Genomic DNA, 22,699 nt, shown 5'->3' with positions numbered 1-22,699 from the left:
TTTATCTTTCAATATATAATATTGTTTATTCTTAAACCATGTACATGTACATTGTATTTTTCTTTATCATTTTTTAAATTATCGATCAATTGAATAATTCGTAAAATCTAATTTGTAACTTTGAATAATTCCTCGGCATCTTTACTAAACACGGATAACAAATTGAACAATTAAATAAAATGTTTCAAAGTTGATAATGTCATTTTAATACCATAAAAAATGTACCTTTTTCTCAATTATTGTACATATCACGGATTTATATTACATATAAATCCGTGTACATATTTATTGTTTTTATCTCATATAGATAAAATGAAACATGCTATTGTTTTTTTTTCTAATTGTAACGATATCAAACATCTACTCCAAAACCGGGAGAGACCGGACAATATAACGTGTGGTACTATTCGCCGGTCACTAGTAAATCCTGGTCAAAATAGACCGGGAGAGACCGGCATTTACCGATAGGAGTGATAAAAAGATATATCTATAAATAGGTTTTTGGAATATTTAGGTCATCAACTGATCATTCTAGGATACATGTACAACCATAACATACCATGACATGATAACCGACTGTGTACTACAAAATGATAAATAGAAAACCCCGAAGAGCGCGATTTATTGACGGAAAAGGTTATTTCATTTGTAAATGTTTGCATTGCGAAAATTCATTGTAACATATCGCGACATTTCATTCTTATTTAATAATCAAGCACCCTCATACCGATCGGAATTTTCGGCTTTTATTATGACCGACTAAAAGGCTCGAGAAGTTGCTGTCGCCCTTTCACAAAATCTGATCTCATTCCATAAGAGCGCCGCGCTTCGGCGCGGACGCCAATAACTGTTGAAATAAAGATGCTTATATTATGAACGTTGTCATACATGATGAAGGTGATGGGAAAGAACAATTATCTTAAGTCTAATGTGCAATGTAGATATCATTTACAGTAACTCAGAAGAAGTTTAGAAATAACAATTTTTAAAACATTTCCAAGGTCAAATGAAAAAAATCATGGAAAGCCATGTGCTTGACTTATAACGCTAATTGCATATAATGTTGATACTGAACATATAGTTGAAAATAAATTCATGAAGAAAAAAAAACAACAGTAAATTATCATTATACGTATAGGTGCTAGAATTATGAACCTTGTCACATATGATGTGAGTGATGATAAGAAACATATATTTGAAGTTTAAAAATGATACGTTTAGAAATAAAAAAAAGTATACAATAAAAACAACAATTTTTCAAGACAATTCAAGTTCAACTCTTATTGTAACTCTTATTATTTTAAATACTATCATATATCCACATTTTATGTTTCATAAAAATATGTTCAGAACTTTTTTTAAGTTATCACAAATATTGTTATATTTGCCATATTTTAAGTCTAGTCGTCGCCATAACAACATATTGTTCAACATAAGAAGAAAATAAAGAGACGTGTATAATCTCCAAACTTCATCTTCAATATCTGACCATATTTTAAGTTTTATAAAAAAATCAATTCTTTTTGCGTAATCACGGGATCCAGTTTTGTGGACGGAAGGACGGATTGACTGACGGAAAGACGGACGGTGCCTATAGGGAAATTATTAACTCGTTGTTTACCTTTGATTCTAAATTTAATTTGAATACTTATTGCAGATGAGTTTTACAGTAAATCTAGTATTTGGATTTTTTGACGGGACTGACACGATACGCATTCCGTCATGTAATCTTGACCTAGTGACGAAGGAAGGGCCGAAAAATAATTTGTTTAAATGTTAAAAAGAAAAGAAATCAAAATGATATAAATCATTATTTAAAGTGGAAGAAACACTTATGTTACCTTATTCGGTAACACAAAATTGCTGATACCTTACCATTTTAGATCAAGATGCCAGCCAATAAATCTCGCGCAAGGGATATCCGTCAGTGTATGTCTACTGCTAAATTACAATTTTATGTCATTTTCTTTCATATGCCTCCAACTTATTGACAACTTCATTAAAGCTACATTTATTCTATTTTGAAGTTATTTGTTTTTTCGAGTTTCCTGTTGCTAGTGTTACAATTCATTCCCACTTTCCGATCTTGAAAAGTTTATCTGTGAAATTATAGATTGACAGTTATGTATTCATTTGACGTTCGTGCTATTGAATGTGATAAGAACTTCACAACTATTTAAGTCTTTTATGTTCCTTAATGTGTATATATCGGTTTTTATTTAACATTATTCTTGTTTGCTGCCACAAGGCTGTTGTTTAAATTGAATATTTCACAAAGTAATAACGATGGAAAAATATGTTTTAACTTCAGGAATATATGTATAATAATAACATGATACATAAACTTAGTATAATAGTCAATGGGTTGTTAACATATAAACTTCGTGGGGAACCAGTTAAGAATTTTAAGATTCTAGCGCAAATTATTATACGCGGTAAAATCTGGATATATTATTGCTTTTATCACAGGCCACATCTCAAATCATTACAAAATATACATTATGTGTTCTGTGGATGGATAAGGTTGGAGAAAACTTTTCCATTTTTCTGGGCAAATCACCCTTTCTTAACGGAATGAAGGAAACATATAAAGAAACTAGTAGAGTTTTAGTCATAAAAACATATGTCATCCGAAAATGTATAGTCACTCATGTGAAGTTTCATTGAAATCCCACCAGTAGCTGGACCTGTAGCTGAGATTTCCTTCATTTCATTTGCCTCTCCGTAAAGACCAACACGGAGACAGTCATGAAGGTGTTATTATATATGTTAAAAAGAATCTTCACTTCAAGCATAAAGCTGATCTTGAACCAAATAACCTAGAATACTTATGGGTCGAGGTTACATTGCATAACAACAAAAAGATACTTTTTACAGGCCACCTAACGCTGATTCAATTTATAATAGCTTAATAGAAGACTCTTTTTCACTGGCTGTCGATACTGGGTTTTCCGATATATTCATCACGGTAAATTTTAATTTCAATACTTAAAATTGTAATGCATCTGTGAATATAGCTTCACTCTGTCGCGAGAACGATCTTGTGCAACTTATTAATGAACCGACACATTTTACCGAAAACTCAAACTCAACTCTAGATCTAATATTTGTATCTAAAGCTGAAAATGTTTTATTTTCTGGTGTCGGTGACCATTTTCTTGACCAAAATGTTCGGTTTCACTGTCCAGTCTTTGCTCTGTTGAAATTTCACAACAAAGTTAAATACAGAATCCCTAAATAGAGCCCAACACGGCAAAATTGAAAATGTTGCAGGCTCGGTTTGAGTGAGCCTGTTCATGGACGGTACTGGAAAGTGCAAATTACCGTTCACGCCCCCTAGCACCGGCTTAAGCAGAATTCAACATTTAAACATGAAGTAGTAAAATTGTTAAGCACAAGCCAAAATTGTTTTCCTATTCAAGACACATATGGATGTATGACCGTTGTGACTTTAACACTCTGAAACAAGCACTAGGTGAGTTCGACTGGCACTCTTGTTACCATGAGAACATCAATATTCATATAACCAACAGAAAATATTTTAGAAATCAGCAGCAAATGTATTACTAATAAAATTTTCAGAATACGCCCTAACGATGTACCATGGATTAATACTTTGTTTGTTTGTTTCTTTCTTTTTACGCCTTTTTCCAACAGTATTTCAGTCATATAGGCGGGTAGTTTCCTAACCATCGTTCCTGAAGAGTTACACAAGTACTAGACTACCTTCCTCCGCGCTAAACTACCAAAGCATCTCCCGGGAATCGAACCCAAGCCAGAGAGGTAACTGGATTAGAAGTCATCGACTCTAACCCCTCGACCACGGAGGCGGTCTATGGATGAATACATCAGTCCGTAAAGCTATTAGAAAACGTAAATGTGCATACAGGAAGGCCAAACGAACTAACAGCGAACCCTCTTGGGCAAAATTTAGAAGACTTCGTAATGACACCGTCACATTAATACGACGCTCTAAACTTGATTATTATGAACAAATGGCAAAAAAACTTAAATCCGAACCTCTCTCACCTAAGTCTTGGTGGTCTACCCTTAAGTATTTTATTTCACCAAATACAGACAAAACTATACCTCCTTTAAAAAGCCCATATACTGACAATCTTATATACGATTCCTTCGCAAAAGCTGAACTGCTGAATAACTATTTTTGTAGCCAAACTTTACTGAATGATAGTGGCAAGCAAGTCCCGCAAGCAATTCCTCCAACTGACACTAATCTCCTAACATCTCTGGTTCTTAGTCCACAAGAAATAGAAGACGCATTAAATAATCTCTCTCCAGGAAAAGCATCTGGCCCAGATGGAATAAACAACCGTAATCTCAAAGAATCATCAGCTGAATTATCAATCCCTCTATGTTCTCTCTTTAATCACTCTCTTCGTGCATGTATAGTCCCTGAAACTTGGAAAGACACAAATGTCTGTGCTATTTACAAAAATGGTGACACTTGTCTCCCTGTCAACTATAGACCTATTTCATTACTCAGTTGCATTGAAAAGGTTTTCGAAAGAGTTATCTTTAAACACATCTATAATAATTTAAACGCTATCCGCTTTTTGTCCCCTTTTCAGTCTGGATTTAGACCAGGTGACTCCACAGTTAATCAGATAACACTTTTATACGATACATTTTGTAAAGCGCTCGATAATGGTTTAGAAGTAAAAACGGTTTTCTTTGACATAAGTAAGCATTCGATAAGGTGTGGCACAAAGGCCTGTTGGTCAAACTAGAAAATGCTGGTATTTCGGGTAAATTATTAGACTGGTTTACTAATTATCTCTCCGGAAGACGACAATGCGTTGTGCTACCTGGTACTCAATCTACATGGGATGCAGTAAACGCTGGAGTTCCTGAGGGCTCAATTTTAGGACTCCTATTGTTTCTTATTTTTATAAATGATATTGTCGTTGACATTGGAATCATATCCGTCTTTTTGCTGACGATACCATTTTATATATTGTTGTTGAAAACCCAAATGCTGCTGCAGAACTCCTCCAATCTGATATTCTAAAAATAACAGAATGGGCCGATACGTGGTTAGTTAACTTTAATCATGTAAAGTCTGAATGCCTATTGCTAAGTAGAAAAATGCATCAGCAAAACCACCCATCTCTAAACATGCATGGCCAAATTATACCGAAAGTAGAACACCACACACATCTAGGTATCATTCTTTCAAATGACTGCTCTTCGCATGAACACATTAACTATATAGTAAATAAAGCATGGAAACGGGTTCACATTATGCGTAGACTGAAATTTACTCTTGATAGGAAATCTCTTGAAGTAATATACACCTCTTTCATCCGACCAATTCTAGAATATGCTGATGTTATATGGGATAATTGCTCTATGGCTGAAAAGGATATGCTTGATAAGATCCAAAACGAATGTGCTCGTATTGTATCGGGAGCAAACTAACTGGTCTCTCTCGATAAACTTCAACAGGAAGTGAATTGGTCATCCCTAGAAGAGAGACGACGCGTTCACAGGCTTATAATGTTCTATAAGATGATAAATGGTCTTGCACCAGAATATCTAACAAATCTCGTCCCCCCAAATATTGGATCAACGTCTTCGTACAACCTTCGAAACCCAGAGCAGTTGAGACCTGTACATTCCCGAATTAACCAATATTACAGTTCTTTCTTACCCGTGACAGTTCGCGATTGGAATAACCTATCAACAGATGTAAGAAATTCACCCACTTTAAAAGTTTTTAAAAGTAAACTTATGCCAGTCCGTGATAGTACGCCCGCTTATTTTTACAGCGGATCACGAATGGCACAGGTCTTACATGCTAGACTCCGCATGAATTGTAGCAAACTAAATCATCACCTTTTCACTCGTAATATAGTCCAATCTCCCCTTTGCCATTGTGGACAACCTGAAAACAAGTATCACTATCTTCTCGAATGTCACTTTTATAGTTGCCACCGTACATGCCTTCTCACAAAAGTGCGTCAAATCACTCAAAATGTCTCTCTTCATACTCTTCTGTTTGGGGATGTTTCTCTTTCTCAATCAGACAATACGGAGTTATTTCTGGCCGTCCAAAAATACATAATGGATACTGGGAGGTTTGCATGACGAGTAAATGTTGCAAAGTACTGTCTACGACTTAACAATTACATTGGTAAACACTTAAAAAAATCATATAGGCCAGTCATAATAGAAATTATGGTAAAACTAATTCCTTCAGAAATGTTTAACGATTAAATAAAAGATAAACATTATCTACATTTTGAGAAAAAAGTCCTCAAAAAACCTCCTTGCAGAATCCTGAAAAATCGATCATAAAGATTTATTAAAAATCAATATTTAAATGTGTCTCTTAAATTACACAGTACTTTGATTTTATACACGTTCAGTGACGTCACGTTTATTATATTTTCGTTGAAAGATCTGAAGTTACTTCAATTCCAGCATTCCTAGTGCAAAGGTGAGTAATTTTAGTCATCTTTATATTCTTCTGTATAAATTTTAGGGAAAAATATGTCATTAGATAGATTTAATTGATCACCAATCAATCGATTATGCAGATGACAAAATGTGTCATATAATTTCGCGATTTTAAACACAATTTTGAATGAAGTATCATTTAAAGAGACTTAAGAGAGTTTATCTTTTACTCACTGTTCTATATTGTTTTCTTTTGTATAATTATCTAAAATGACACAGAATTAACCACACAACTTACTGAGAATTAAAGAAAAATGTGTATGCACAAGTTATGTAAATTTTTCTTCTCTACTGAAGCGTGTTGTGACCAAATCCACGAAAATCTAGGGATATTTTTTTAAATGTTAAATTTGACTTATTTCAAAGAGTTGGCATGTTTTATGAATTGTGGAAATCATAAATAAATCAAATAATATGATAACTTGATGTAAACAAACGTATTTTGTAATACATAATGCATTTCTAAGCGAAATGATAATATTCCAGCATGTTATATGAAAAATAGACAGCGAATCCAATAGGGTGTAATCAAGCTAAAACTATTTCCCATTAACGAGGAAGCTGTTACTGAAACTTTATACATTACTTTTATTTCTTAACAGAAGACATGGATTTAAAACCCAAATTATTATGCCAATTATTTGATTCTTTTCTAGGTTCAATCATATCATATGCACCTGAGAGTATGGGGTTATAGCATATCAAAAGATAATTGAGCGTATTCACTTGAAGTATTGTAATAGAATTTTAAATGTTAGAGCCAATTAATACAAGCAATGTTCGTATATACGGCGAACTCGGCCGTTACCCATTGTATATAAATCGATACGTAAGAATAATTAAGTTTTGGTGCAAATTGATAAATACTGACAATATAATTTTACGGAAAACATATGAATTAAGTTTATCTGACTGTTAGTAAAAACTGGGTATCAAATGTTAAAGAAATGCTAGATATATATGGTTGATCCGAATACTTTTTTGAAAATAATATCGTAGATAGTAAATTGTTTCCAAAAATATTTAAACAAAGTTATTGATAATTATATACCAATATGGCATTCATCTTTAGAAAATAATTCTGTTTTAGAACTTTATAAAAAATGTAAAGAATTATATTCATACGAAAACTATCTTAACATATTACCAAAGGATCTTAGATTTAACATCACAAGAATTAGAATGTCTGCACATACACTAAGAGTACAAACGGATAGATATGGTCAAAATAGAATCCCAAGGAGTGAAAGATATTGTTTATGTTGTAATACTATGGATTTAGAAGACGAATACCATTTTGTTTTGATATGCTATGTTGACATAAGGAAACAAAATATGTGAAACGATATTATTACAAATGTCCGTCAATGTGTAAATATTGAACTGATTTCTTCTAATAATAAAATTATACTCACTAATCTAGGTAAATATTTGAGAGAATCGATTAAAATCAGGAACATTATTGTTAGTACTAACAACTGAATTTTGAAATTTTGTTACAAATTTATACTAAAAATTCAATTGATCTGTTGTATACTCTGCGTAACAAATTGTTTTATAAGTGGTAATAATATTCTCTTAATCCATTATTGTTCATTCTCCAGCTTTACATGAAATTCAATAATACATATTAAATCCTATATTATTTGTTAATAGAAACTTGACATCTTTACAATATGTTGTTGTCAGCATTTATAGAACAGTTGTTGTATAATTAGTTAGAAGATGGATAGACACCTGACTTCTTCACAATGGGTAATGGGATGTGAGAGAAAAATGGCTTTTTACGTAGATATATCTTATAAGACTTATTGAATGAATGAAAACAAAACAATTGGGTGTCTTTCAGGTTTGTTAATACAACAGAAATTGATATATCAACACAAATTTACATCATTGTTTTACAGCATGGTTATAATAAATGCACATACAAAAGAGTTTGCTCATACCAACATTTTCTCAGGCGTTTCCCTACTATATCATTTCAATACTATTTCTTTTTAATATCTTTTTGATAATGTTTTATGGACTTTATATATCTTATTTTCAGAGGAAGGGCTAAACATAGTATGGGATGGTTGATTGCAGAAGACAATATTAAGCGAGAGTCCAGCCTTTCATATTTTGGCGAACATAAATCAATCCGTTGATTGGATGTGGCAAGAGCTTTCCATAGTTCCAAGTTAGGAGAGGCTAAATGGGTTCTGTTTGAAAAGATCCAGCATTTTTGAAAAGCAATTAACAGGTAAATCAAAGAAAACCCCTCTATATTTTTAATACACAGTTGGTGATTTAATTTTGTGTGCTACTGCATATATAACTTTTCTAAAGGGAATTCACATTTGTAAAAGTTAGATGGTTTTCTTTTAAAAGTGTTTTATTTTTAGTGTCCAAAACTGCAGTTTTCTTACATTCTCGGAATTACTAAGATCAGAGATTTGTTTGTTGGTTTTTATGTCACATCAACACTTTACATGTCATATAATAACTTTCAAGCTTTACTGGTGAAGGAAAAAGTGTTACATAGGTATTATTTTTAGAGCGTAGTACCACCAATATTCTATAAGCTAGTTTGGGATAGCTATGTCAGATAATAGATTCCAAAACTAAGGCAGGTCTCGAACGTACATCGTTAACACCGTAAGAAGCAAGTGTTTTGAAGTCAGTGACCTTAAACACTCGACCAAAACTTCCAATTTAGTTATCTGTATGAAAGTATAGGTGCCGTTGTGTTCAATATTTCCTACTTATATGGTACATTATGATGTTTCACAGTCAGCGCTTCTTTCAGCTGATAGCTTTAAATTTGTTATAACAATATAACATGAAACATATTTTCTAAAGAAGAAAGCTGAGGCACGTTTTTGCTGAGGCTAAACGTGCCTCATTAATGTATGAATTATTTGTAGATAATTCAATATAAAAATATAAATCTAAAAGCACAATCCTATCTTGCTTTTCATAGTACCTACATTTTCAGTTTGACATAAAATTGTTTTATTTTAAAATCAGAATGCAAAGTTCGCATTTATATTTATCATATTATGTTGTAACAATTTTACAGATGCGAAACAATGTGTCTCTGTGAAAAGGGCAGGCTAAAGGTTTCAACAGCACCGGCCGAAAAAGTGGAGATATAATTTCAGCATTGAACAAGGACAGGGCAATATTTATATATACATGTGTAGCGTTGTTAGACTATATGGATAGTCGGGCCTCGGTGACAAAAATGATGAAATAACATTGTGTTTTTTTCAGTGTCTTAACATTCAGAATATTCATTTTATTTTAAAATGTCTTTTTACAATATTTTTTTACAAAACTTCCATGGTTACTTGGTAAAGTAAGTGCAATTTTATATATATATATAAACGTGCCTCAGTAATGTATTATAATAATAATTTGTGTAAAATGTATTGCAATTTTGAATCATAATATGAATTTAGATAGATTCATACAACTTTAATCTTGGTAGAGCTAATTTGTAAGAATATTAAATGGAATCTGACTTGAAGTAAATTGAAGTAAAAAAAAAATATTTATCATTAGTGGGTGGGGTAATGTTTAATACCAGTCTAAATGATGATGTATAGATTATGCAGTGTTGCGACTTTTTGAATGTAATCAACATTGGTTGAAGTGTTTTGGATTAAATAAAGCATGTTTGTGTATTAATGTTTTACTTTGTTAATGACCATATTTGCGTAGAATATCTTGGTTATTTAATTTCACAGATTATTCTAATTGAAAACATATGATTTCAAAACATGACATTTTTAGCATTTTATACTTTGATTTTTTTGAGGACTTTTTTCCTGTAGCAACACATATATAGTAGATAACAAATATGCAAATATCTTTTCTGAAGGAATTAATTTGTTTGAGGTTGGGTCTTATTTTTGGCTAAAATGCCTAGCCTAATAGTCTTTATACTGTCTGTGTGCTAAAAATTATTTGTCTCTTCATCTCTAAACGTTGGTTTTCATCTTAATATTCCTTCTTCTTTTTCTCTTTCTTTATTTTTTTCTATTAATATATTATGTTAAAATATCTATCAATTACAGATAATGCAAGAGCCTTACCACATAACCTAGTTTTGTGTATTTTTCAAAAAATATTTTGTATACAATCAATAGAAGCGGTTATGGTACACATTTGTTATATGCTCTTTACTTGCTCATAGATCTACCAGCCATGTATTAGTTATATTGTAATTTATCAATAATGGAGATTGACTTTAATAAGCACTTTAATAAGCACTTAGTGCTTCCGTCAAAATCCTTTGCGTGTATTATGTTAGTATGGTTATGAAACTGAATGTATGTATAATGTATGTTTAAAATATATGCAATAAATATGTTTAAACCAAATACTACAAATATAAAAACAAAAAAGCGGTTATTCGTATCCTTATATGTTTGATAAAATCCCGGATTCCGTGTGCGTTCCGGAAAACAGGTCGCGATATTGTGCTGTACGATCACGTGATACTAGAGAAAAAACCCGGATGAAAGAACTCCGAGGTATAATAAAAGAAGTTATTTTCCGTTGGTGGAAAAGCGAACTGTTTGTTTTCAGAGCAATAATGTTAAAATATGAACATTTAGAAAAGTCATTTCAATTTCTTTCAACTATATAATGATTTTGAGGGAGGATTTTGAAATATTAGCAGTACGGCATTTTCCGGTATCTTCTGGTTAAGGTATTAGATGTATAAATATCACTTTTTCAAAAGGCTTTTAAAACTTTATACATTTATTATTACACTTTACTTTACTAAACTTTATACTTCTCTAGACATAAGTACAAAAAAATACAAAAGTTTACCCTTTTGTTTGAAAGATATTGACAATTTAAGATCAACTTTGTATCAGTTTTAAACAACAACATAAACAACAACAACAACAACAACAGTTATGTTTTCATTATCTGTAGACAAGTTTTACTTATTTAATATTTTCCATACTCGAAGAGTGATTATAGTGAACTATATTTTTAAATAACTTTAAATAAATCAATGTTAAATGTATATAAAAAGCTTTTTGGTTTGTTTATTGAGACAGGTACCGGTTATTTTACTTCAAATAAGAAGAGGATGAGGTAAGATAAAACATCAGATATTGTCAAATATAATCGGGGCATCAAATATTTTTCAATAATAATTATCTAGAAACTATTCTTATTATTTGTGCAAAATATAAAGAAAGTTTACCATGCCGATTTTAAATTATAATCATTTCAATTCGCTATGCTATCAAATTTAATACATTTCAAAGTAAAAATTAATATACATAAAACTTCGATTTTTCTCAATTACAAATTTTAGGTGTAAATAAAGAAAGAAAATAATCATCTGATGAAAAAAGAACAAAAAATAAAAAAATATTGTATCATCTGGGGTTTGAACTCATGCCCTATCGAAACACTGTCTCCTCAATGGAAAAGAAAACTATTTAAAAAGAAGATATTCCATTAGCCATCCAATACCTTAATGTTAAGTGAATGAAAGTTCATGCTTGACCCGATAATATGGTGTAACGTCAGGGCAAGCGCATTTTCTTTAAGAACGAAAATCGCAAAACATGACAGTAACTGTTACCATCGTACTGTCGTATTGTAACCATCGTACTGTCGTATTGTAACCATCGTAATGTCGTATTGTAACCATCGTGATGTCGTATTGTAACCATCGTAATGTCGTACTGTCACAATCATACTGTCCTTATGTCACCATCGTACTGTCGTATTGTAACCATCGTACTGTCGTACTGTCACAATCATACTGTCTTTCTGTCACCATCGTACTGTCGTATTGTAACCATCGTACTGTCGTACTGTCACAATCATACTGTCTTTCTGTCACCATCGTAATGTCGTATTGTAACCATCGTACTGTCGTACTGTCACAATCATACTGTCCTTCTGTCACCATCGTACTGTCGGATTGTAACCATCGTACTGTCGTACTGTCATCATCGTACTGTCGTATTGTCAACATCATACTATCCTACTGTCACCATCGTACTGTTGTAACAGTCACCATCGTACTGTCGTTCTGCCATCATCGTACTGTCACCATCGTACTGTCGTAACTGTCACCATCGTACTTTCGTACTGTCACCATCGTACTGTCGTATTGTCACTACCGTATTCTATCGCCAACCTAATGTCGTAGGTGTCATCATCGTATTGTCGTACTGTCTCAATCGCATTGACGTATTCTCACCATCGTCATCGTAATGTCATCATCGTACTGCCATTATTCGCGCTTTCGTTCTCCAAGAAAACGCAGTGGTCCTTACGGAACACCGTACGATAGCGTGCTTTTGCAATCGTAAAAAACAGTTGCGCTTAATCATTTATTTAAAAGAAATTCCAAATGTCCGCTAAAATTGATCAAGAAAAAAAAATATATCAAATCATATAATGTTCTACATCTGCATTGTCCATAGAAATGATTAAATAATGTCTTAGTTTCTCTTCGTATTTTTGCACGGGGCATAATTCTGTCAAAATGCTTGATACAGTTACATTGTACCTCCTCCTGTCTACAGGTTGGGGTTATAATGGTGAAAAAGTGTGCAAAGTTTCAAAGGCACATGTCAATGGACTTTGAAAATATTTGAGGTATTACAAAAACTTTAACATTTATAAGTGGTTACACCGACGCCGACGCCGACACCGACGCAGACGCCGACGCTCGGGCGACTACAATAGCTCTACTTATTCTTATCGAATAGTGGAGCTAACAATGCAGACTTATATTTTACTCTTTAGTCAAGGTTATTATCAAAATACAGGTATATTCCACATTCATTTATAAAATCACAACACATGTCATTAATAGAACTACGATATTGTATATCATATTGAAATAGAAAATATTTGATAACATTTATAATAAAGAGATGTGTATTAGCCGGGATAGAATTAGACATAAAGAGATCCCTGGGAATTAACCACTCCGAAATGCCGTGATAGCGTTAAACATACAGTCCCCGGGGATAGAATTATCGTTCTTAAATTAGACTAGAACTATCGCTAAATGTGATTCATACCCCCACCAATGTCCTTGACAGAAGACGACTTGGAAATGTGGTAAAGGAAATAACTTAAGTGGCGCATAAATACATAAAAAGAAATTATCTCTGGTGAAAAAAAGACTAATTGTACAGGTAAAAGTATAAATATTCATTATCAAATCATGTTCGAAACAGTTACAAATAACCTTTCATTTTCCCAATATTAAACTTTTTATAAGTCAATTTTTGACTTAAAGTGTAGCCTTGACTTTCAGCTGGCACCAGGGTAAGATGGATTCTGCACATCGCCCAGTTGGGGTGAACATTTGAGTAAATTTGAAGAAAATCCTTCCATTAGTAAAGAATTTATAGAGTGGACACAACATATTGTCTAGTATTAATTGTATGTAAATTTAAAGACTCAAAAAAGGGGCATAACTTTGTTAAAATGCAATACAGAGTTATGAAACTTGACCAGCATATCTTCATTGTGACCTTTCCTATATATTTTAAGTTTCAAGCAAATACCTTTTCTAGATTCAGAAATATTCATATAAATGTTAAAATTTAAGAATATTTTCTAAGTCAATTTTTGACCTTCAAGTGTGACCTTGACCTGAAGCCGGCAAAAAGGTGACATGGGTTCTGCACATTTCCTTGTTGAGGTGAACATTTGAGCCAAGATTGAAGAAAATCATTCAATAAGTGTAGGACATACAGAGCGGACACGACATACTGTCTATTATTTGTTTGTTTGATATTTGATCTTCAAATGTGACCTTGACCTTGAGCTGAAACATGGGCAACATGGGTTCTGCACATCCCCTTGTTGAGGTGAACATTTTAGCCAAATTTGAAGAAAATCCTTCAATTAGTGTAGGACTTACAGAGCGGACATGACATATTGTGTAATATTTGATTGTTTGATATTTGACCTTCAATTGTGACCTTGACGTTGAGCTGACACCTTGGCAACATAGGTTCTGCACATCCCCTTGTTAAGGTGAATATTTGAGCCAAGTTTGAAGTAAATCTTTCAATAAGTGTAGGAGTTACAGAGCGGACACGACATACTGTCTAATATTTGATTGTTTGATATTTGACCTTCATTTATGACCTTGACCTTGAGCCTACACAAAGACAACATTTGTTCTGCACATCCCCTTGTTGAGGTGAACATTTGAGCCAAGTTTGAAGAAAATCCTTCAATTTTTGTAGGACTTACAGAGCGGACACGACATACTGTCTAATATTTGATTGTGTTTGATATTTGACCTTCAATTGTGACCTTGACCTTGAGCTGACACATGAGCAACATGGGTTCTGCACATCCTCTTGTTGAGGTGAACATTAGTGCTAAGTTTGAAGAAAATCCTTCAATTGGTATAGGAGTTATAGAGCGGACACGAAAATGGAGACGGACCGACCGACGGACGGACCGACCGACGGACCGACCGACCGACGCGACAAAGCGAATCCATTATAGCCCCCCCACCACATTTTGTGGTGGGGGTATAATAAATAAACCCATCAAGTAAACATGAACTGTTTTACTTGATTTGACATAAATGCAATGTATGCTACTGCATGTCTGTATTGACTTAAAAGGACAAAAAGACTTTTTCTAAAATTTTAGTGGAAATAAATTTTGATCATCACAAAAATAAATCACATATACGAAATAAACAAGCAAGCACTTTTCACTTTGCATACGGTCATAAAGACAGAAACGACCAATAATTTGATGTTTTTATAAAGCATGTACATGCAGTTAATATTTACCTTATCAATAACACAAAATTTGCTATTTTGAACAAGACTTATATCAAAAGCAATGATTAACAATCTTCAATACTTTTCCTGACAAAGACATACACACTTTTAAAATTTTGCATTTCTGTACATAGAAGATGGAAAAATCTAATATGCAATCAACATACAACATGGATTGGTAACATTCAGATATAAACATATCATTTTGAGATACATTATTCCCCTCCTATGTTAGCATGCTACGAAATCTATTTTTGACTTTAAACTACCTTACGACTTATATGATAACGTTAAACCTTTCAACACGCATACGCAGAAAGCATGAACAAGTCGGTCAAACTTATGCCCATCTTAATGCACCGTGTATATCTAATAACGCGGGAATGTCAAAATAACGCACGATTCGTGCAATAAGTAACGCAGAATTGTGCAATTAATGGCGGCTACCTGACAGGATTTCCAACGCGGTAAATAAACTGGCAAATATATTTTTTATTTAACCGAACTGACAAAAATGAACAGCTACATATGGCTGCAAAGACATTACTCTTTATCCCTCATCACGATTATTTCCACGAAATTGTTTACTTTTCAAGTTCATTCGTGAAAATGATGACTTGACTACCGTTTTGAGCGAGATTTTGGCTTTTTGTCGACTCGTGTAAGTACAACAATGCATAATTATTCCGTATAATTTCGATTTTAGGTAGGCAAGTGACATTTACTAAAATTCTGGTGATAAAGAAAATTGAAATAAGCCGATTAAATGTGATTCAAGTCGTTTTTATGAGGTAACGCTGATGTACGAGAATATAGTGCTTAATGGTAACGCCGGAAAATGTTATTTTTCATATATTGTATACTGAACCGTTTGTTTGTTTCATTTTACGCCTTTTCCGAACCGTATTTCAGTAATATAGGCGGGTAGTTTCCTAATTATCGTTCCTGGAGAGTTACACCAGTACTAGACTACCTCCATTCGTGCTTAACTACCAAAGCATCTCCCGGGGATCGAACCCATGCCAGAGAGGTAACTGGATTAGAAGTCATCGACTCCAACCCCTCGCCCACGGAGGTTTAACGCTATTAATCGGGAAACTTTTGGGGAAACTTTTTATACAGAATTTATTTTAGTTTTCTCGCGTAAAAAGAACCCGTCTCGAATCTGTCCTTGAAACCATAGAGCTAAAAGCTTCGTTAGATAAGTCTTTGTTGGAGTAAGTACGAAGCAATGCGTGAAAAAGTTCATACTCAAGAAAACAACGGGGTAGCAAATTCTCAATACCTATTTGAAATTGCCCTTTGTTTAATTATAAAAATTTTCATTTTTCTCACTCTTTATTAATTATTAGACATGAAAAAGTCCTTTTTTAGACCTTCACGGCATGGATAGATGAAATCTTCCATAAACACATCTCTAGAAGCTCTCAATATTCATGTACATTGAAAAAGTAACCAAAATATATTCAACCTATCTTTAGTCTATGTCACCCTTTACCTGGTAAATTTATGAAATGGTTTTGCCAAGCTGTGAACTTGGAACAGTTGTTCAAAGTCTGAGAGATTTCTATTAGATATTTAATGTATTTGTACAAATGAACTACCTGAGTGAGCAAATAGTCACTCTGTATGGATGATACCTGCATCTTTACTGGTGGCCTTTTTTAGGGTCATTAGTCCTGTTAGTTTTGAAAACGTCTATAGTAATGCCTAGCATAAATTCGTACGGTAGATTCATTTGTTTTTCCCGTACAAGTTAACATATAATACATGTAATAAGAAACCCTGAGAGTTGGTAAATCTTTACCCAAAGGGTTACTATTTATTCAACTTTAGCAGAGGACAATAAGGTTATGCTTTTACAAGTTTTAGGCATTAAAGTTTCTAAGTAAAATATCTTTTGAATACAAGTTACTTCCTTATATAAGAGAAAAAATAAATTAAATAAATAATCTACTTTCACAGAAGTTAACCACTGCAGGCATATTGCTACAGCCAAATATTTGTTTTGGCTGGGTTTCACATTGCATCCAACACAGAAAACGCATTGACTATAGGTCGCAAATAACTTGATTATATTTGCCTATAAGAGGCGTTATATTTGTGTAACAGTTCACATTTTCGGCGTTACCGCGAAGCACAATGCACGTACATCGGCGTTACCTAAAAAAAACGGCTTTTATCACATTGTATCAGTTTATTTTAAATTTTCTATATCACACGAAGTTAGGTTTATGTCACTTGTCTACCGAAAATCGAAATTATACGGAATAATATGCATTGTTGTACTTACACGAGTCGACAAAATGCCAAAATCTCGCTCAAAACGGTAGTCAAGTCATCATTTTCACGAATGATCTTGAAAAGTAAACAATTTCGTGGAGGGATAAAGAGTAATGTCTTTGCAGCCGTATGCGGCTTCTGATTTTTTTCAGTTCGGTTAAATAAAAAATATATTGGCCAGTTTTCTTACCGCGTTGGAAATCCTGTCAGGTATCCGCCATTTATTGCATAATTCTGCGTTATTTATTGCACGAATCGTGTGTCATTTTCACATTCCGGCATTACTGGCTTTTGAAAAGTATTCAACTGTTAAATATATTGAACTTGGGGCCATGGGTTCAAACCTCAATAAGGTCTTTGTTCTTTTAATTGTATTAATGTATCTTAAATATCCCTTTTGCGAAGAAAAAAAAGTTTAATTTTAATTGTTTAATTAATTTAAGTATTTATTAGCTAAATAATGCTAAATACAATAACAAATATGCTACTTGATATTTTCAAAGTACAATAATATTAAAACTAGACGGTAAAGTATTTAATATTTTGCATAATTAACCACTATTCTTTGAAAAAAAAAACAGAACAATTTTGAAACTTTGAAAACAGGTACCCATTTCAGTAAGTTTAGGGATTTTTTTTTTCATTAGGCTCTCTAAGTAGGAAATTGGATTACATTTTTATATAATTATATTTCTTAAACTTCAATCATTTTGCTGAATTGGATTGTTAGCTTAATGTTTTTTTGGTTTTTTTTTGCATCTGTTAAATATTGTCTTTAAATTAATAACAAAAAAAAACAATTTCGACGGTCAGAATGTAATTATTCGCATAGTTATCGTTGGAAAAACACTAAGCTCAAACGGGGTCACACAGAGGCGCCTTGATAACTCACTACCCCCCCCCCTACCCACTTTACAACCGCCTACCTCTCCAAAACATTGTATTAGAACAAATTTAAATATTTGATATATGCTTTTCATTCAATTTCCTTCGTACCCCGCAAAAATAATAATACATATAGTAAATATATATGTATCGCATTTTTATCTATTGATTTGTTTATCTTTTTTTGTTGCGAGCTGTGAAGGAAACTGAATGAAAATCAAATCAAATATTTAAATACACCCCAAATGAAAAAAACTGCAGTGTACACTGTTTTGGAGATGTTGGAGGGTTTGGAATGGGTAACGGGGGGGGGGGTAGTGAGCAATTATCAAATTTATCATCAAATCATAACATAACATAACTTTTTACATAGCCTTTCTGATAATTTTGTAAATTATTTACATAACAAATTGGATCTTTAAGTTTTTGTGCAACAAAATGTTTTTAAAAACTGTAACTTTGTTTTTCCTTTATTTCTAAACTTCATATATATGTCCCAACTTTACCCATATTTCCAGGATACTACAAACAAAAACTTCCATGAAATAATGTTACATCTTTATTTATATAGATATTTACTTAAAACTTGAATTGTTTCTGTCTTTATAATCACAAACATCGGTTTATATTTCGAGCACCACTTTTTTTCTTTGAAAAATATTTAATTTAATACACAGACATTTTAAGTACAGTTAAGTGTTTTAGTAAGCATTTACAAAATTAAACATTAAGACCAATTTGATTTATTAAATGTTTACTAATAAACACTAATTTAGTATTTACAACCCTAAACGTATCTTTCTTTTCGTTATTTGTGTGATGTAAATATAATGGTATATACTTATTATCCATATCATCCATGGATGATTGATTACATATATATATAACAAAAGTGGAAAAATAATACAAAGTATAAACATTCAGTATAGGTTAAAGTTTATTAGAACGTATTTACAAAATTAAATTGGTTAGGCGCGGTGCAGCCGCGCGACAAAATTAATTTTGTAAATACGCACTTAAAACTTTAACCGGCATAGTGTTTTAAATGTTTTTAATTAACAGTCGATCCACCAAAGGGCCTCGTCCAGTCTTGGTGCCATACAACCCCCATTCCACCCCCCCCCACACAAAAAAATAAAAATAAAATAAAATTGAAAATTATAATTAAAAAGCTCCAAAACAGCTTGTCTGTGGAAAACGAAAGTACACAAACCTACACAGTTTTGTTCCGCTGCCCTGGTCCCCTGCGACATTCACTGACTAATAAACAACAGTAACCAATGCAGTAAATTGATGGTTACCGTTGTCATCTGTTCTGCGAAATGTAGTCGTAGGAAACCAGGAGAACGGAACAGTACGATGTAGGTTTTCGGTTTCGACAAAATGGCCGATCAACACAGTTATTTTGCAACTTTTAACAAGTTGGAGTGTCCGAGTTTAAATGTAAGTTAGTTAAGATTGTATATAAGGTAGAGAAGAATGTAAACAATTTTCTTAAATCATGATGTGGTTGTTCCACAGCTTGTCCTAGCAAAGCTCCGTAGGGTTACGGGTATAAGTATACAGTAAACTTCACTTATAGCGAACACGGTTATAGCGAACTTCCGGTTATAAGGAACAATTTATTTTGGCCCGAATTTTGCCCTTCTTTATTTAATATTAAAATATATGGTTATAGCGAACACGGTTATAAGGAATTATCGCTTATAAGGAACTCATTTCTTAGTCCCAATTTAGTTAAAAGTACAGAAAATTACACTTTTATAACGAACTCCAAAATATTGGCTATCCGTAAGAAGATGCCGCATTTTCATCTTTCGTTTTTATTGGCACGGATTCAAACTCGGCCGAATGTTCCGTTTATTGTTGTATGTACTTCAATACATCTATTAAAAGGGAAATTAATATTTATTTTTCGTTTATCACAGAAAACTTGTTTTGAAGCTTTTTTATTTTTGTTTCATTTTTTTCTTCTTTTTTTTAGTTTGGGGGTGTATGGGCACTAAGACTGGTCGAGTACCTGTGCGATTTACTACACTGATGAACAGTTTACCGATTAAATAAAGTAAATGTGTTTAGATTTATTTGAAATACTGCAATCCTATTGGACAAAAATAATTTAAAACACTAACACATGTAAAAAGTTCAGAGAAGAGGTTTTATAGTATTCGCACAACGTCAATAAAAGCGATATATAAAGTTATGGAAGCAAGAACTACTATGATACAATCATAATCACGTTTCTCGATATGCGCTTTTGAGACGTAATTCTTCAATACCTTCATGTATATAATAACATATTCATATCTCCCGTTCCCATGTCACTATGTTTAAACCAGATAAACAAATATAATTTTCATAAAGAGAAATATTACTATTGAATACTAGTAATTGTAATACTTACACAAATCCTGATTTTTAATCAATGTCTCTCCTTCATTTTACACGTCATTTGTCCTTTGTTGATAGGGAATATCACAATATGTATCTTTTTTATATCCAAATATAATATAACAAGATCAAACATGCCCGTATATATGTGCAAAAATTACGCGCACACTTACAAACTTGCTTGCATGATTTCAGTCGGCCCTATTCCCTAGCCATGAAGGATAACTCCCTGTTTCCCTGTCTAAAATTCCACCAAATCATTCCCCTTTTGATTTTCCGGTGTTGGGAAAGATGGCGGTTTTTTGTTTACCGGAGAAAAATCAATGATAAAAAAATGATAAAAAGTTAGTTTTAGAGTAAGTTTAGACGGGCCATTGCTCAGAAATCTTGCTTAGATGGTAACATAGTAAACTGTATAAGTGACATGAAGTGTATTTGATGATTATTTGAACAATAGACGTACTATTAGCCAACTTTTAGTAAACACGTCAACACGTCAGTGATTACACACGGGTACACTCGTACGCGAGTTTACACCTGATTACACCTGATTTCACGTTTCACCTTTTATTTATATCAATGCCTAAGAAACGGGAACGAACTAAATCTTCCCCGTGTGAGCAAACTAAAAAACAGAAACCCAACCAATTCATAGCAGACGGCAGCTTCGTCGAAGAAACTGAAAGCTGGGAGGAAAATTCTATTTATATTCCCCATACCCCGGAACTTGATCTCACAATGACGAAAATATTAAGTCGCGAAGACCTAAAAGAACTTGTGTCAATATTAGGTAAAGAACTTAAAGCTGATCTTATCGAGTCAATCAAAACTGAATTAAAAGCTGAAATAAAATCAGAACTTAGATCTGAAATCATAAAAGAAGTCCAAGAAGCAGTAGACAGTGAAACTTTATCTCTCCGAAACGAGTTATCCTCCCTTAAAAAAGCACATGCTGAATTGCAGCAGGCATCGCTCGACAACTTTTTGGCAACTGATGAGGTCGAGCAATACAGTAGAAGGTTATGCCTTGACATATCCGGAATTCCGGGGGATACCAACGATCCTAACGAGAATGTTACAGGAAAAATTCTAAGCCACTTCAAGAACTGGAAGTCAAGTGAAGGTACCACTCTTGAAATTGACCCCTCAGATATACTTGTTTCTCACAGAAAAGGCAAGTTTAAGGAGGGCTTCAGCGTCAATCGCAAGTGTATTGTTAAATTTTCAAATCATGCCGCATGCCAACGCGTGTACAACGCAAGGAAAGATCTCGGATCAGGTATATTTGTGCAACAGAATATTACACCGTATCGTGAAAAATTGTCTTATGAGGCTCGTCAACTCATTCGCGCCAAAACTCTCCAAAAAACTTGGATATCTGGATTTAAAGTCTTTGCGCAATTTCCGACGACGACGAACCCTATGACTGGTAAATCTGAACAAGGAGCGAAGGTCCACATCAAGAGTATGAGAACTATTGAAGCAATCAAAGACGGATCAATATTCAAATCATAAATCAAACTTCACTGCTTTCAAATATATTTGTAATTCCTAGTAGTTCGAAATACATGTCACCCTCAATTAATTCTCGTAACTAGAATTATCGACATATGAACTTGTTATTTTAAACACAGCATTATAAAATACTTAAGCTGTCGGTCTTAACCCGTACTCTTTATATTATGTAACCTTTGTAAATAGAGTGTATGCCCTACATAACTACGTGAATCCGCTCGAGATTTTTTATTCACTAACTTAGCCGTGGTTTATCGTTATAGTTAAATTGGCTACTCAACTATAACGCTAGCATACAGCCGCGTTGTGATAGTAACTTTTGTTGTCTTGTTCAAAATTAATTTCCAAAA

The 22,699-nt window shown here is 33.1% G+C and overlaps 1 protein-coding gene and 1 long non-coding RNA gene across 3 annotated transcripts in view; one reads left to right on the top strand and one right to left on the bottom strand.

Annotated features, from left to right (window-relative positions):
- Positions 1-20,996, bottom strand: part of LOC132729492 (uncharacterized) — a 29,876-nt gene extending 8,880 nt beyond the window's left edge. For both annotated transcript variants that reach the window (XM_060715263.1, XM_060715262.1), the window contains exon 1: positions 20,848-20,996. The gene's annotated coding sequence lies outside the window, so the exon portion shown is untranslated. The remainder of the gene's footprint in view (positions 1-20,847) is intronic.
- LOC132729493 (uncharacterized) lies at positions 6,382-9,731 on the top strand. The gene is made up of 3 exons (XR_009625633.1): positions 6,382-6,460; positions 8,531-8,725; positions 9,545-9,731. It is a non-coding gene; the product is annotated as an uncharacterized LOC132729493 (long non-coding RNA).
- Positions 20,997-22,699: the final 1,703 nt, after the last annotated feature.

Source organism: Ruditapes philippinarum, unplaced genomic scaffold, assembly GCF_026571515.1.
Source record: "Ruditapes philippinarum isolate M1 unplaced genomic scaffold, ASM2657151v2 ctg7939_1_1_1_1, whole genome shotgun sequence".
NCBI classification, from domain to species: Eukaryota; Metazoa; Mollusca; class Bivalvia; order Venerida; family Veneridae; genus Ruditapes; species Ruditapes philippinarum.
The sequence above is the reverse complement of the archived record's forward strand: the minus strand, read 5'-3'. Positions and strand labels throughout refer to the sequence as shown.